General features: G+C 41.8%; 1 long non-coding RNA gene across 1 annotated transcript in view; it reads left to right on the forward strand.

Moving 5' to 3' along the window:
• Window positions 1-12,560, forward strand: part of LOC130362355 (uncharacterized) — a 57,837-nt gene extending 45,277 nt beyond the window's left edge. Inside the window, exons 4-5 of the long non-coding RNA XR_008891376.1 lie at window positions 11,388-11,511; window positions 12,425-12,560. This is a non-coding gene — a long non-coding RNA (uncharacterized LOC130362355). The remainder of the gene's footprint in view (window positions 1-11,387; window positions 11,512-12,424) is intronic.
• Window positions 12,561-16,456: the final 3,896 nt, after the last annotated feature.

Here is a 16,456-nt window from a genome sequence, read left to right on the forward strand (position 1 = left end):
TTCATGGTTAAAGCTTATAGGTGGCAGTAAGTGTAAAAGCACTAATAGACTTACGCACTAGATTGTTATGCTTATTTCTGGTGCAACCATAAAAGCAGGGATATATATATATATATATATATATATATATATATATATATATATCTATATATATCTATATATATATATATATATATATATAGATATAGATATATATATATATATAAATACACACATTGGCCCTCATTTACTATTGCAAACTCGACATGTTTTATCGGGTTGTTCACCAGATTCTGTCGCATTGCGCCAGAAATTGTGTCTGCGCCTGATTTTGCGCCAGAATTTGTGCCAGAATTGAAAAAACCCTGACTAACTGTCACGATTCGGCTTACAGGTTGTGGATCCACTGTGTCATTGGCGTGGACCGTGCCGGTGGACCGGTTCTAAGAGGCTACTGGTGTTCACCAGAGCCCGCCGCAAAGCGGGATGGTCTTTCTGCGGCGGTAGCAACCAGGTCATATCCACTAGCAACGGCTCAACCTCGCTGACTGCTGAGAAGGCGTGGGACAGAAGGACTAGGCAGAGGCAAGGTCAGACGTAGCAGAAGGTCAAGGCAGACGGCAAGGTTCGTAGTCAAAATGGATAGCAGGAGATCAGGTAACACAGGCTTGGACAACACTAATGCTTTCACTGGCACAAGGCAACAAGATCCGGCAAGGGAGTGCAGGGGAAGTGAGGTGATATAGCCAGGGAGCAGGTGGAAGCTAATTAGGCTAATTGGGCCAGGCACCAATCATTGGTGCACTGGCCCTTTAAGTCTCAGAGAGCCGGCGCGCGCGCGCCCTAGAGAGCGGAGCCGCGCGCGCCAGCACATGACAGCCGGGGACCGGGAAGGGTAAGTGACTTTCGATGCGATTCGCGAGCTGGCGCGTCCCGCTATGCGAATCGCATCTCCGCTGGCAATGTCAGTGCAGCGCTCCCGGTCAGCGGATCTGACCGGGGCGCTGCAGGGAGAGAGACGCCGTGAGCGCTCCGGGGAGGAGCAGGGACCCGGAGCGTTCGGCATAACACTAACTCTCCATTTTGCTAAGAAAACTCGAAAAAGGGGCGTGGTCACCGAGGAAAGGGGGCATGGTCTCCAATAAGGGGCGTGTTCCTGATATTTTCAGAAAAACCCAACATATTTACTAAGGTTTCTACATAAAACGTGATGGATTTGAGCCGAGGAAAACCCGACAGATCAGAGCAGGTGTAAAAAAAGCAAAGTGTAGGGAAAGTGGAAAATGTAGGGAAAGTGGAAAATGTAGGGAAACCTTAGTAAATACCGTGGGAAATAAACTGTAGGGAATTAAAACCTACAAAGAAACCTACACAACACTCTTAGTAAATAAGGGCCATTGAGTGTTCTGCAAGATTCTGTTGCAGCCGAACTTCTCTATGAAAAGTAAAAAATAGACACACTCCGTTGTTGTACGTGTTTACTGTTTAATGCGTATAGTGGCCTGTTAGTGTAAAGGCAGGGATATATACACACAATGGGGGAGATTTATCAAAACCTGTGCAAAGGAAAAGTTGCCCTGTTGCCCATAGTAACCAATTAGATCACTTCTTTCAGTTGGCAGAGGCCTTGCTAAAAATGGAAGAAGCGATCTGATTGGTTGCTATGGGCAACTTTTGGGTTTTGATAAATCTCCCCGATTGAATGAATGTTTCGCAAGTTTCTGTTGCAGCTGTATAGGTGCGTATTTCTCTTTAAAAAGTGAAATATTTCCGCACTCCGCATTTCCGGTTTTTTTCTGGTTAAAGCTAAAAGGGGGCAGTAAGTGTAAAAGTACTAAAAGACTTACGCACTAGATTGTTACACTTATTTCTGGTGCAACCACACTGGAGCATATTACTCTAAAAAAAAAAGTGAAACGTAGGTACTCCGCAGTTCTAAGTTTTTTCTGGTTAACGCTAATCGGGGGCAGTAAGTGTAAAAGCACTAAAAGACTTATGCACTAGATTGTGCAGTTAAAATACACGCTCTGCCCACCCCTGGATGTCGAGCAGAGCGGGGGGAAAGATGGTGGCTTGTACCGGAGTCACGAAGAGGCCAGAGTCTACGGGATCGGCGGCAGTGAGAAAGCGGCAGTGAAGATCAGTGGTAAGTAACCTTCACTGCTGCCTTCTAGGAGTTGCCAAACTACAACTCCCAGCATGCCCAGACAACAAAAGCCTGTCTGGGTATTCTGGGAGTTGTAGTTTTGCAACATCTAGAGAGCCACAGTTTGGAGACCACTATACAGTGGTGCCCAAGCTGTAGCCCTCCAGATGTTGCAAAACTATAACTCCAAGCATGCCCAGACTACCCAGGCATGCTGGGAGTTGTAGTTCTGTAACATCTGGCCCTTCAGATGTTGCAGAACTACAACTCCCAGCATGCCTGGACAGTCTCAACATGCTGTGAGTTGTAGTTTTTCAACATCTGGAAGAGCACAGTTTGGACACGACTTTACAGTGGTGTCCAAACTGTAGCACTTCAGATGTTGCAAAACTACAACTCCAAGCATGCCCAAACTGCCCAAGCATGCTGGGAATTGTAGTTTGGCAACATGTGGCCCTTCAGATGTTGCTGAACTACAACTCCCAGCATGCCTGGGCAGTCTGGGCATGCTTGGAGTTGTAGTTTTGCAACATCTGGGGGGCTACGGTTTGGATACCACTACACACCTCCAGTTGTTGCATAACTACAACTCCCAGCATTCCTTTCGGCTGTCTGGGCATGCTGTTTTGCAACAACTGGAGGCACACTGGTTGGGAAATATTGTCTGTTTCCTAACTCAGTGTATCCCAACCCGTGTGCCTCCAGCTGTTGCAAAACTACAACTCTTAGCATGCACTGACAGACCATGCATGCTTGGAGTTGTACTTTTGCAACAGCTGGAGACACGCAGGTTGGGAAACACTGAGTTAACTAACAAACTCTTAGTGTTTTGCAACCAGTGTGCCTCCAGCTGTTGCATAACTACAACCTCCAGCATGCGCGGACAGCCAAAGGGCATGCTGGAAGTTGTAGTAGTATGCCTTCAGCTGTTGCATAACTACAAGTGCCAGCATGCCCTTCTGCTGTCCATGCATGCTGGGGGATGCAGTTTTTGCAACAGCTGAAGGCACACTGGTTGCGATACACTGAGAATTTGTTACCTAACTCAGTGTTTTGCAACCACTGTGCATCCAGCTGTTGCATAACTGCAACCCTAAGCATGCACAGACAGTCAAAGGGCATGCTGGGAGTTGTAGCTTTGCAACAGCTGGAGGTTTGCCCCCCCCCCCCCCCCCCCCATGTGAATGTGACATAGTAACATAGTTGAAGGTTGAAAAAAGAACAGAGTCAATCAAGTTCAACCTATAACCCTAATGAGTCTTTACTGAGTTGATCCAAAGGAAGGCAAAAAACCCTCATACTAGAGGTAAAAATTCCTTCCTGACTTCAAATATGGCAGTCAGAATAAATCCCTGGATGAATGTTCTGTCCCTATAAATCTAGAATCCATAACCAGCAATGTTATTATTCTCCAAAAAGCGCATCCAGACCGCTTTTGAACTCTTTTACAGAGTTCCCTATGACCACCTCCTCAGGCAGAGAATTCCACAGTCTCACTGCTCTTACAGTAAAGAACCCCCGTCTGTGCTGGTGTGGAAACCTTCTTTCCTCTAAACGTAGAGGATGCTCCCTTGTTATAGATACAGTCCTGGGTATAAATAGATCATTGGAGAGATCTCTGTACGGTCCCCTGATATATTTATACATAGTTATTAGGTCTCCCCTAAGCCTTCTTTTTTCTAAACTATATAACCCTAATTCTGCTAATCTTTCTGGGTACTGTAGTCCTCCCATTCCCTGTATTACCCTGGTTGCCCGTTTTTGTCGTGGGCATCTATTCCCCTGTTGATGTACCCCATGATTTTATTTGCCTTGGCAGCAGCTGCCGGACACTGGTCACTACAGCTGAATTTACTGTTAACAAAGACTCCTAAGTACTTTTCCACGTCAGTCGTCCCAAGTGTGCTCCCATTTAATACATAATCCCAGCCCGGATTTTTCTTCCCCATGTGCATTACCTTACATCTATCAGTGTTGAACCTCATCTGCCACTTCTCAGCCCAAACCTCCAACCTATCCAGATCCATTTGTAGCAGTGCACTGTCCTCTATAGTGTTTACCGCTGTACAGAGTTTAGTATCATCTGTAAAGATTGCTATTTTACTACTCAACCCCTGTTCAAGACGGACCCCTGTGGTACCCCACTAGTAACAGTCACCCAATCAGAATAAGTACCTTAAACAACTACCCTCTGTTTCCTATCACTGAGCCTGTTACTTACCCACTTACACACATTCTCCCCCAGCCCAATCCTTCTCTTTTATGCACAATCCTTTTATGTGGAACTGTATCAAATTATTTGGAAAAATACAGATAAACAACATCCAGTGATTCCGCCTGGTCCAGTATGGAGCGTACCTCATCATTAAAGCTGATCAGATTAGCTTGACAGGACAAATCCCTTATAAAGCCATGCTGATATGGAGTCATACATTTATTTTTGTCAAGATACTCCAAAATAGCATCCCTTAGAAAACCCTCAAACAATTTACATACAACAGAGGGAAAACTAACAGGTCTATAATTCCAGGGGTCACCTTGTGACCCCTTTTTAAATATTGGCACCACATTTGCCATGCGCCAGTCCTGAAGAACAGTCCCTGTTACTATAGAGTCTTTGAATATTAAATATAGGGGTCTGTCTATTACATTACTTAATTCCTTTAGAACACGGGGGTAAATGCCATATGGACCTAGTGATTTGTCTATTTAGATTTTTTGTAGGCCGGCACTGTGCTTCTTCCTGGGATAGACAGGTGACCTGTTCTAGGGAGTTTACCTTATCTCACTGTATTTAACCTACCATTTCATTTTCCTCTGTGAATATAGTGGAGAAGAATTTTTTTTTATCTATTTGCTTTTTCCTGATCCCCCGTTTATATTTTCTTCCTCACACATTCACACGGGAGGAGGTTTACAGTGAGTTTCTCTGCAAGTTTGAGATGCAGAGAATTTTCAGTGGGAAACTCTCTGTGAACCCCAGGGCTGTGGAGTCGAGGAGTGGGAGTCGGACAAAATTTTGGGTACCTGGAGTCTGAGTGGGCAAACAATGCACCGACTCCTACTAAATTTAGATTGGAGTAAAATTTTAAAAAAACAAGTTTAAATGTCCCATTTCACAAAAAGTTATAATTAATGACTTCTCCACTGTAAGAATAAAGACCAATGCATGCAGTGCCTCACGTAACCGCAAAACAAACACGTTAAGTGACCGGGAAGAACCATGCCTTTCATGTGCTTCACTATATGGCAGCACACAATTAGGAGCGGCAATACTTATACTTTCCATAGTTTTGTGTTCTTCTGTTACAGGGAACCCATGGGTAACCTAGCCTCTCATTGATAAGGGATTAAGTAAATATGTTTTTTGCAGGACTAGAGACACCTGTATACATGAAGGGAATGAAGTCAATAGTTCAAGACTGAAGCTATAAACCACTGGAAAAACTGCTGCCATTCAACTAAGGCTAAGGCTGCCATTCAGCTAAGGCTATAAAAACTTGTAAACTGCGATTGTTAGCTTAAACTTTAAACATGACTATGGGATTCTACTAGGGAAATCATGTTTTTTAATAAATGCCCTTCTTGGATCCTCCCATTGCCCTATCTTCAGCAGCAGATCAGCACACAAAAAGAAGAAGGCAGCAGCTTCTGCCCAACTACCTCTCTCTGCTGGAAGAGCTTAGAAGAACTTGGTGGAACAGCTTCTTTGATTCAACTGTAAGTGTTTATAAATACATTTGTATATTAATACAGAGGAGTCAGAGTCGGGGAGTCGGAGTTGGAAGTACAAAAAACTGTGGAGTCGGAACATTTATCTACTGACTCCACAGCCCTGGTGAATCCCTGGCAGTGTGATTGTACCCTAAAAACACTACACTACACCTACACAAAATAAAGGGTAAAACACTAAATATACACAGTTACCCCCCTCCCCCAATTTGGTATGCTACGGTTTCTAAAATGGAACCTCCAGCTGTTGTAAAACAACAACTCCAAGTGTTGCCGGACAGCCATTGACTGTCCAAGCATGCTGGGATTTGTGCAACAGCTGGATGCACCCTGTTTGGCAAACGTAGCGTAATTTTGGTATCGGAGGGAAGTGTAATTCTTGCATCCGGGTCCGTCCCTATGCAAATCCCTAATTTAGGCCTCAAATGCACATGGTGCTCTCTCACTTCAGAGCCCTGTCATATTTCAAGGGCCACATTTAGGGTATTTCTGTACACGGTAGAAATTGTCTAACAAATTTTGGGAGGCTTTTTCTCCTTTTACCCCTTATGAAAAGGTAAAGTTGGGGTCTACACCAGCATGTTATTGTAAAAAAATAATTTTTTACACTAACATGCTGGTGTTGCCCCATACTTTTCATTTTCACAAGAAGTAAAAGGAAAAAAAGACCCCCAAAATTAGTGTATGGAAATACCCCATATGTGGACGTAAAATGCTCTGCAGACGCACAACAAGGCTCAAGAGTGAGAGCGCCATATACATTTGAGGGGATTTGCACAGGGGTGGCTGATCGTTACAGCGGTTGTGACGTAAATGCAAAAAAAAAAAACACCCACATGTGACCCCATTTTGGAAACTACACCCCTCACGGAATGTAACAAGGGGTATAGTGAGCCTTAACACCCCACAGCTGTTTGAAGAATTGTCGTTAAAGTTGGACGTGAAAATGAATTTTTTTTTTCACAAAAATGCTGGTGCTATCCCAAATTTTTTCTTTTCACAAGAGGTAATAGGAAAAAAGCCCCATAAATTTATAACCCCATTTCTTCTGAGTATGGAAATGCCCCATTTGTGGATGTAAAGTGCTCTGCGGGCGCACTACAATGCTCAGAAGAGAAGGAACGCCATTGGGCTTTTGGAGATAGACTGTGTCTGAAATTGAAGACCATGTGTGTTTACAAAGCCCCCCATACTGCCAGAACAGTGAACCTCCTTACATGTGACCCCATTTTGGAAACTACACCCCTCACAGAATGTAATTAGGGGTACAGTGAGTATTTACACCCCACAGGTGTCTTCATTTATTATTAGATTATTCAGTTCTGTGAGAGATGTATTTTCCAAAATGGGGTCACATGTGGGGGGTTTCTGCTGTTCTGGCACTATGGGAGGTTTGTAAATGCACATGGCCCCCGACTTCAATTTCAGCAAAATTCTCTCTCCAAAAGTCCAATGTCGCTTCTTCTGTTCTGAGACCTGTAGTTCGCCAGCAGAGCACTTAACGTCCAAACATGGGGAATTTTCTTAATCGGGAGAAATTGGGCTTAAAATTTTGGGGTCCATTTTCTTCTATTACCCCTTGTGAAAAAGAAAAATTTGGGGTAACACCATAATTTTTGGGTTAAAAATCTAATTTTCCATTTTCACGTCCAACTTCAACGCAAAGTCGTCAAACACCTGTGAGGTGTTAAGGCTCACTATACCCCTTGTTATGTTCCTTGAGGGGTGTAGTATTCCATGTGTTTTTTTTTTTTTTTTTTGCTGTTCTGGCACCATGGAGGCTTCCTAAATGCAACATGGTCCCCAAAAACCATGACAGCAAAGTTTGTTTAAAAAAATCCCACAGTTTCTTTTTCCCTCTTGAGCCTTGTTGTGAGCCCGAAGAGCACTTTATGTCAACATATGAGGTGTTTCCATACTCAAGAGAAATTGGGCTACAAATTAGTGTAAAAAAATGCAGATTTCCATTTTTCTCCTCCACTTTGCTGCTATTCTTGTGAAACACCTAAAGGGTTAACAAACTTTCTGAATGTCATTTTGAATACTTTGAGGGGTTTAGTTTCTATAATGGGGTCATTTATGGGGTATTTCTCACCGAAAGGCCCCTCAAATCCACTACAAACTTAACTGGTCCCTGAAAAATTCAGATTTGGAAATTTCCGTGAAAATTTGGAAAATTGCTGCTATACTTTGAAGCCCTGTAATGTCTTCAAAAAAGTAAAAACATGTCAACTTTCTGATGCCAACTGAAAGTAGACATATTGTTTTTGTGAATCAATATAAAATGTATTTGGAATATCCATTTTCCTTACAAGCAGAGAGTTTCAAAGTTAGAAAAATACTAAATTTTCTAACTTTTCATGAAATTTTGGGATTTTTCACCAAGAAAGGATGCAAGTAATGACGAAAATTTACCACTATGTTAAAGTAGAAAATGTCATGAAAAAAACTATCTCAGAGTCAGAATAAACGGTAAAAGCATCCCAGAGTTGTTAATGCATAAAGTCTCAGTGTTTAGAATTGCAAAAAAAGTCCTTAAAGCGTACCCGTCAGATCCAACAAAAAAACTTTTTTTTAAATATATCCCTCGGTACCTAATCCTGACCATGTTCATCTAATTTTTATGTGTCTAGCACCTTTATTTATTTTTTAATTTCACTTTAAATTTAGCTCACTATTCTGAATTTCTCTCAAAGGGAGGGGGCGTGGCCTCACTGTGCAGGTCTCCTCCCCCTCCCTCAGTATGCTGTCTACTCACATCTCCCCTAGCATTAGCAAAACTACAACTCCCAGCTTGTCCTCACTGATAAAATGGGACACAAGCTAACAGTGGGAGGATTTTTCCTCCAGCTGTGAGCCCTGTGCTCACAGCCGTCAATCAAGGAAGTGTGTCCATGATGCATGGACACAGCAGGACTAGTATGTATCCAAGCAGGCAAGGGGGGCAGTTGTTTGACTGGCTTTTTCAGTATGAAATACTGAAAAATTTCAAATGAAAGCAATTGCAAAACCTATTTTTTGCATGCTTTACAACATATCAAAAGTTTTTGTATCTGACATTGCCCATTTAAGGGGAAAATGGGCTGAGTCCTTAAGGGGTTAAAGCGTACAGTGGGGATCAAAAGTTTGGCACCCCAGGTATAAATTTGTATTAATGTGCATAAAGATGCCAAGGAAAGATGGAAAAATCTTCAAAAGGCATCAAATTACAGATTAGACATTCTTATAATATGTCAACAAAAGTAAGATTTTATTTCCATCATTTACATTTTCAAAATAACAGAAAAAAATGGTGTCTGCAAAAGTTTGGGCACCCTGCAGAGTTAATATCTTGTACTGCCCCCTTTGGCAAGTATTACAGCTTGTAGACGCTTTTAGTAGCCAGCCAGTGTCTTTCAATTCTTGTTTGAGGTATCTTTGGCCATTCTTCCTTAAAAAATTCTTCCAGTTCTATGATATTTCTGTGCTGTCTGTCACGCACTGCTCTTTTACGGTCTATCCACAGATTTTCAATTATGTTTAGGTCAGGAAATTATGAAGGCCATGGTAAAACCTTCAGTTTACGCCTCTTGATGTAATCCCCCGTGGATTTCGAGGTGTATTTAGGATCATTATCCATTTGTAGAAGCCATCCTCTCTTTAACTTCAGCTTTTTCACAGATGGCATCAAGTTAGCATCCAAAATTTGCTGAAATTTTATTGAATCCATTTTTCCTTCTACTCGTGAGATGTTCCCTGTGCCACTGGCTGCAATACAACCCCAAAGCATGATTGATCCAACCCCATGCTTAACAGTTGGACAGAGGTTCTTTTCATTAAATTCTGTTCCCCTTCTTCTCCAAACATACCTATGCTCATTCCGGGCAAAAAGTTAAATTTTAACCTCATCGGTCCACAGAACTTGTTTCCAAAATGCATCAGGCTTGTCTAAATGTTCATTTGCAAAGTTCAAATGCGAATTTTTGTGGTGAGGACGTAGAAGAGGTTTTCTTCTGATGACTCTTGCATGAAGACCATATTTGTACAAGTGTCTCTTTATAGTGGAATAGTGTATCACAACTGCAGTGTCTGCCAGATCTTTCTGGAGGGATTGTGCAGTCAAATGTGGGTTTTGAATAGTTTTTCTCACAATCCTGTGAGTTGTTCTGTCTGATATTTTTCTTGGTCTTCCAGATCTTGCTTTAACATCCACTGTTCCTGATGACTGCCATTCTTAATTATATTCCGAACAGAGGATATTGACATCTGAAAACATTTTGCTATCTTCTTATAGCCTTCTCCAGCTTTGTGAGCATCAACTATTTTCAGTTTCAGATTTCTAGACAACTGCTTAGAAGAACCCATGGTGCTGATTGCTAGGGCAAGGTCAGATGAGTCTGGGCATTAAAAAACTTTGAGATTGACATAACCTGGTCTTCCCAGATGATGATTGAAAACAATCCATGACACTGGCAGGTCTCAACTTTGCAAAGGGGGCAGTGCATGCTATAAATTCTGCAGGGTGCCCAAACTTTTGCAGGCGCCATTTTTTAGTTTTCTATTATTTTGAAAGTGTAAATGATGGAAATAAAATCTAACTTTTGTTCACATATTATAAGAATGTCTAATCTGTAATTTGATGCCTATTGGAGATTTTTCCATCCTTCCTTGGCTTCTTTATGCACATTAATACAAATTTTTACCTGGGCTGCCCAAACTTTTGATCCCCACTGTACATGTTTAACCCCTTAAGGACCAAGCCCATTTTAACCTTAAGGACCAGGCCAATTTTATTTTTGCATTTTAGTTTTTTCCTCCTCGCCTTCTAAAATCAATAACTCCTTTATATTTCCATCTATAGACCCATATCAGGGCTTGTTTTCTGCGTGACCAATTGTACTTTGTAATGAAACCCTCATTTTACCATAAAATGTACAGCAAACCCAAACAATTTTTTTTAGGGAGGAAATTTAAATGAAAACCACAATTTTTGGAGAGTTTTGTTTTCACACTATACACTTTATGGTAAAAACGACATGTGTTTTTTATTCTGTGGGTCAATACGATTTAAATGATACCCGCTTTATGGTGACGCTGCATATGTTGACGCAGGGCTGTGGTGCCAACATTGGGACCCTGGCCACTCTTCACCTTCTGCCGACACATTTTGCATTTGGCCAGGTTAACATCCTCCGGATGCTTGATGAAAAACTGCCACACTGCTGAAAAGCTGATTTTCCCACCAACAGTCCGCACTGATTGACCCCTACTGCCGCTGACTCTAGGAACCCCTGATCCACTACCTCCCGGCAAGGTATGCTGCCGCAAAGCAGGTGGTCTACCCCGGTACGTTTGGCTCCAGGCTTTCCACTTCTGCCACCATGCTGACTGCCAACCATGCTACCACCTTGCTGGCTCAGCTGTGGCCTCACGGGCTGCCTGCAACCCTTTTCTTCTGTTGATGATGAAGCCCCTTCTGCACCTAGTTCCCAAGTGTGATTGGCTTCATCATCATTGACTTGTGTCTACACATCACTGATTTCTCCCTCAGGTTCTTGAAAGAGTCTGCTGCAGGAGCCTGAACGCTCGCAACACATCCTCCCATGTCACTCTCCTCATCACTGCTTGCCGGACTAGGGGAGGATGCGGCGGATGACTAATACACTTCTTGGCTGGTGAGTAGAGACTGTCCTCCAGTAGATCTTCCTCACTAAATAGTAGTGGAACTGAACCGACAGCATAAGATACTTCTGTGGGGGGGGGGGGGGGGAGGGAAGAACAGCATAGGACAGAGGCAATGGGAGGACAGGGACTGCTCCTGGGCCATGTCAACTGAGGGTTGTGTCTGAGGATCCCACCGACTGTTGACTGGGGGTGTCATATTTCACTTGTGATAAAGTGGATGACCATGTTAACCAATCGATGATGGCAGATACCTCTAGCTAATACCGGGAGCTCAGGCCTCTCTGCGATTTCTGCTGCCACTTGCCCCTAGTCTGCTGCAACCTCTGACTGATGAATTAAGGCCTCTGCCACTCCTCTGTGCATGTCCTGGCACTTCTCTGCCGGACATACTTAGTGCATATATGAGGGAAGTACAATACGCTCCACTACGCTTAAAACAGTATTTGTCTACAACACCAGCAGGTGTGTACTTTTGGCTGGCCTTTCACAGTATCTAGGCCCAGTCACAAAATAGTACACCACTTAGATGTACGCAAAGATTACACTTAATAGAAGACAATATGCTTTTAGTGCTCTGCTCACCCTAACTGGCTGACTACTATTAGCTTTTCAGTTGTTGTACACCCCAGTGCTGCAGCACACAGTTGCTGTGTACTACACCCAAAATTGCAATCTCACTCCCTTCCCTATAAGTGCTTCTTGGCTGGATTTGGGCTTGAGCAACACACACTGCTATCTGACCCTCTCTCTCTGCAACAGAATGCTGATGGGACTGGGAGTTGAATCGCTTCTGTAAAATTGCTTCTCTATATTGGTGAAATCCAGGAAATTACGTCATTGTGGAACACATACTGCTTTCCATACCCCTGGAAGTGACGCACCATCTCTACTCTATATTCCTAGGCATTGACGCAACCCAGGAAGTGACGTCACGGTGGAACGCTTCTATCCGGCGTCCCGGCGCATTTAAATAGATGGGCGCCATGATCATGGACAATGGCGTCCTCGTGGCAAAGGCTTGATTACTATGTCCATTGGAATCATGGCAAGTATATTTCTAAATCCAGATTCTCTCCTCCAATCTCTCCACCCTATCTCTTTTATCATCTACAATGGGCTATTTAGGGACATCTACCCTCCACTATCAGGTTACGGAATTTCCATGGTCTTAATGCCTGCCACTTCCTGCCTGTATATCTTCAGGTATTATATATTTTTTAGGTTAGCAGTGTTTTTTTTAAATTCATTTTCTTTTTGCCACTTTCCACCACTATAATGTGTTGTATAATTTGAGGGACTCCTTATGATGTGTTTTGTATATTTTGTCTAGGAGTCTGTAGTTCTCTGTACCTTAACATTCATCTGCACAACCAAAAGGGTCTCACCCAATAGATTTACTCAATAGAGATAAGTGGCATGTGTATGTATTGGAGCAAAAAGATTAAACAAACTGTATTTCTTTTTGTAGTTGTGTCCTACCATCCGGCATTACCTTATTGAAATCCTACTGAAATTCCATGTTTATTTACGGATTCAAGCATGTCTGCTTTGTGACCTTATGCATTTTATGTGGTTACATTATCTTAAATATTAACAATCTGTATTAGCATGAGAGTGTATCTAACTCTGTGCAGTCATACTAATATATATGACATGAATATATTGTTTTGCCTATGTTGCTTGCTCTGTGTGACGGACTACTGACCCTAGGCTGACACAGACTTCTAAAACTAAGTCTAACCTTTGATGGGCACCTATTGATCTGTTCTTCTATTATTAAGTTTTTGTTTTCATCTCCATAAGTGCATCTTTGGAACCACTGTGTTCATGTTGCTCACTATCATGCTGTATTAGTAATTAGCAAGTTTTGCTGTATACTATACTGTCTCCTTTTATCCCTGATGAGCCCTCTAAACTTGGGGGTGAAACGTATTGTCAAGAGAGGTTTTGCCACTTACACTGTACATTATTATTTTTGTACATTATGTTATATCATATTATATGTTAGCCCATTGCAGCTGGCAGTAGCCCTATTTTTTTGTACTGGAATCTAACTTTAATCCCATTTTCAATTATTGGCGTCTGTTTACATTGTTTTTTAAATTGTATTAATAAAATCATGATTTTAATTAAGGAATTGTTTGAACTCGATTTTCTTCTGTGTACACATTATTATTTTTGTATTCCCTTACCCCTTCTCCACACATAGTAATTAGGAGATTGTTATTTTGTTAGGGATGTAAGGTTAAGGACTCACCTGTACCCCTTTCCCTCCCCACCCTATTGGTGTTTATGCATTCATGTTATTTTTACTGTCAATCAAGTAAAAGTTATGTTTTATGATTGAGCCTCATTGGTGATTTCTTGTAGGATATTTTTTCAACACACACTGCTGTCTGTCCCTCTCTCTCTCTGTAATAGAATGTTGATGTGACTGGCAGCAAGATGGCTGCCGATAATATACGGCTGTGACATCACAGGGGTGGCTGGCTGCTGATAGGCTGCATGCTGCATGTGATTAAGGGTCATCCTGCCTACCCGCCTTCCCAGGATTCCTTGCCCCATGTCCTCACATGTGGATCCCCCATTTTAAATGCCCTGGAGCCTGGACCGCACTAAATGGAGTTTAATTAAGCAATTTGTGCTATCAAATCACTGCAATATTCGCATTAGTTGCAAATCTAATTTTTCCTGAAATTCTTAACAAATTCAGATTTGTCAGATTCGATTCGCTCATCCCTACTTGTTAGCTTAGTCTGTGTACACACTGTGAGTCTTGCTTGTACCCGTGCTCTGTATTTGGCATTCCTGTTTAGAGTCCTGACCCGAATTCCTCTATGTTATGGAGTTTGTCTTTGTATTTTCCTGTTTTTTATTCTGTCCTATATTCCTACAATGTTTAGGAGTTTGGATTTTGTGGAGTCTCATCCATTTCTCAGTCCTGTGTTCCATGTATTATATTTCTGTTTCCTACTAGGCAGTATCCTGAACACACGGTGGAGAGTGCCAGCTGGCTAGCAGTCTATTTTGCTTTAGTATTGATGTCCCTCCATGTTTGGAGTGGGGAGTCTAGAGAGTTCATGATTTCTGATCTTTTGTGTTTTCAGTACAGGCACTGATCATAGTGTATAAGATTACTTTGTAGAGTGTCCTCTGTACATTGCCATTGGTCTATAGTATCCTCTAAACTGCATCACTGATCTTTGACCTGTCCCCGACTATGTACAGTATTATTTGTTATGCTCAATGCACTTTAGCGCAGGAAGGGACAGGCACTTTGGTTGTCAATCTGCCGTTTAGGACGGATGGGCAAGTAGGCAGGGAGTGTGTTTCTAGGGACAGCTTAGGGCTCACTCTCCCTATCCATCTATTAAACTATTAAAATCAACTATTAAAATTAAGCACATATATTTTAGTTGAGCTTTCAGTAAACTTTACATTTTTTAAATGGTTTAAAAAATATAATCTCTTGTAGTTGCTTTTCTTAATTAGGTTTACTATCCAAATTTTATAACCACAACTGTTGAGTATAGTATTATAAACTAATTGTGAATGTGTGACAGTGTCTACTAACAGCAAATATAAAGGTCTTTTCTTTATTTGCTTCATAAATCTAATGTAACAAGTACCTTTGTAAACGATTTAAAGTTTAAAACTGGTTATGCATAGGTTATCTTTAGTGACATTCCTGTATGATCTACTCAAGTATTCAAGTCATGTCCTTTTAGGTGGTGAAATTTGGGTTTATAGCACACTATCCATGAAAGCAAATTGTGATTTTTGCTTTTTATTTTTTTATATACTGTAAGCATACTGAAGGCATCATATGATAGAAAGAGACAACACAAATAGAGAAACATAGCCGCACATCCACCATAAGTGGATCAAATGTATACTAACAACCTGTTAGTTTTTTAAATTATGCTGAGAAGCAAGTAGATCAAAACCCAAAAAGGTGGATGTGCGGCTATGTTTCTCTATTTGTACATTTGTAGTCTCTCCCTTCTTCCATAGCCAGAACTTCACTCGACCCATTCTGCCCAGGTGTTTTTATTTAGCAGGAGGCTGCATAGCGGTTTCTTCCTTGCATTCTCCCAGCCCTCTGGTAGGGAGCACATGGTAAGTGTTCACACTGGTGTGGTTCTCTGTGGCGGCTATTGTTTCTGTGATGCTTCGTCTGTGGGGTGGTGTGGCCCAAAGTCAGGGGCTTGGTCGGGCAGCAGTGGGGATGCCTGGCCACTGCGCCGTTCCCTCTGTGGGCATGGTGTCTCGGAGCTAGTGGTTGCCGCCCGGTACAATGCCAGTGTTAGGTTAGGGACCCACTCTGACTAGGTGGCCTTTATGTGGTGAGTGGGCTTGTACTTTTTGATCAAAATGTATTCTAACATCCTGTTAGTTTTTTTAAATTATGCTGAGAAGCAAGGAGATCAAAATTAAAATGGTGGATGTGTGGCTATGTTTCTCTATTGGTGTTGTACGTGTTAGAAAGAGAAATTGTGGGTAGTATGCATCCATGTCATATTGGTGCTTTTGAATTATGCTTTCTAAAACATATGATAGTTTCAACTAAATAGTTCAGGCTTTTCCTGTTACTTCCAATAAAAAAAGATGTAAATCTAAAGAGAATAGAATAAAGAATATGTGATACAGTCCTAACATGAGTATCCAAAGAAAGGAATTTACGGGTCATTATTTCAGAAGACTTACAGGTAGGCAACCAATGTAATGGAGCAGGAAAGAAACCGAAAAAAACAGAGGACAGTCCCTTATGTAATTTAGGGTGCTCCTGCGAGATCCCTACACATCGAGACTCTCATCTGGAGTACATGTTGGGTTAGCCTCTCCCCTAAAAAATTGAAATATCCATTTTTTTTTTTTTTTTAAGTGTAAAAAAAAAAATAATAAACTTATTTGATATCACTACATGTATAAATG

The sequence above is a fragment of the Hyla sarda genome, chromosome 3 (assembly GCF_029499605.1).
Source record: "Hyla sarda isolate aHylSar1 chromosome 3, aHylSar1.hap1, whole genome shotgun sequence".
NCBI classification, from domain to species: domain Eukaryota; kingdom Metazoa; phylum Chordata; class Amphibia; order Anura; family Hylidae; genus Hyla; species Hyla sarda.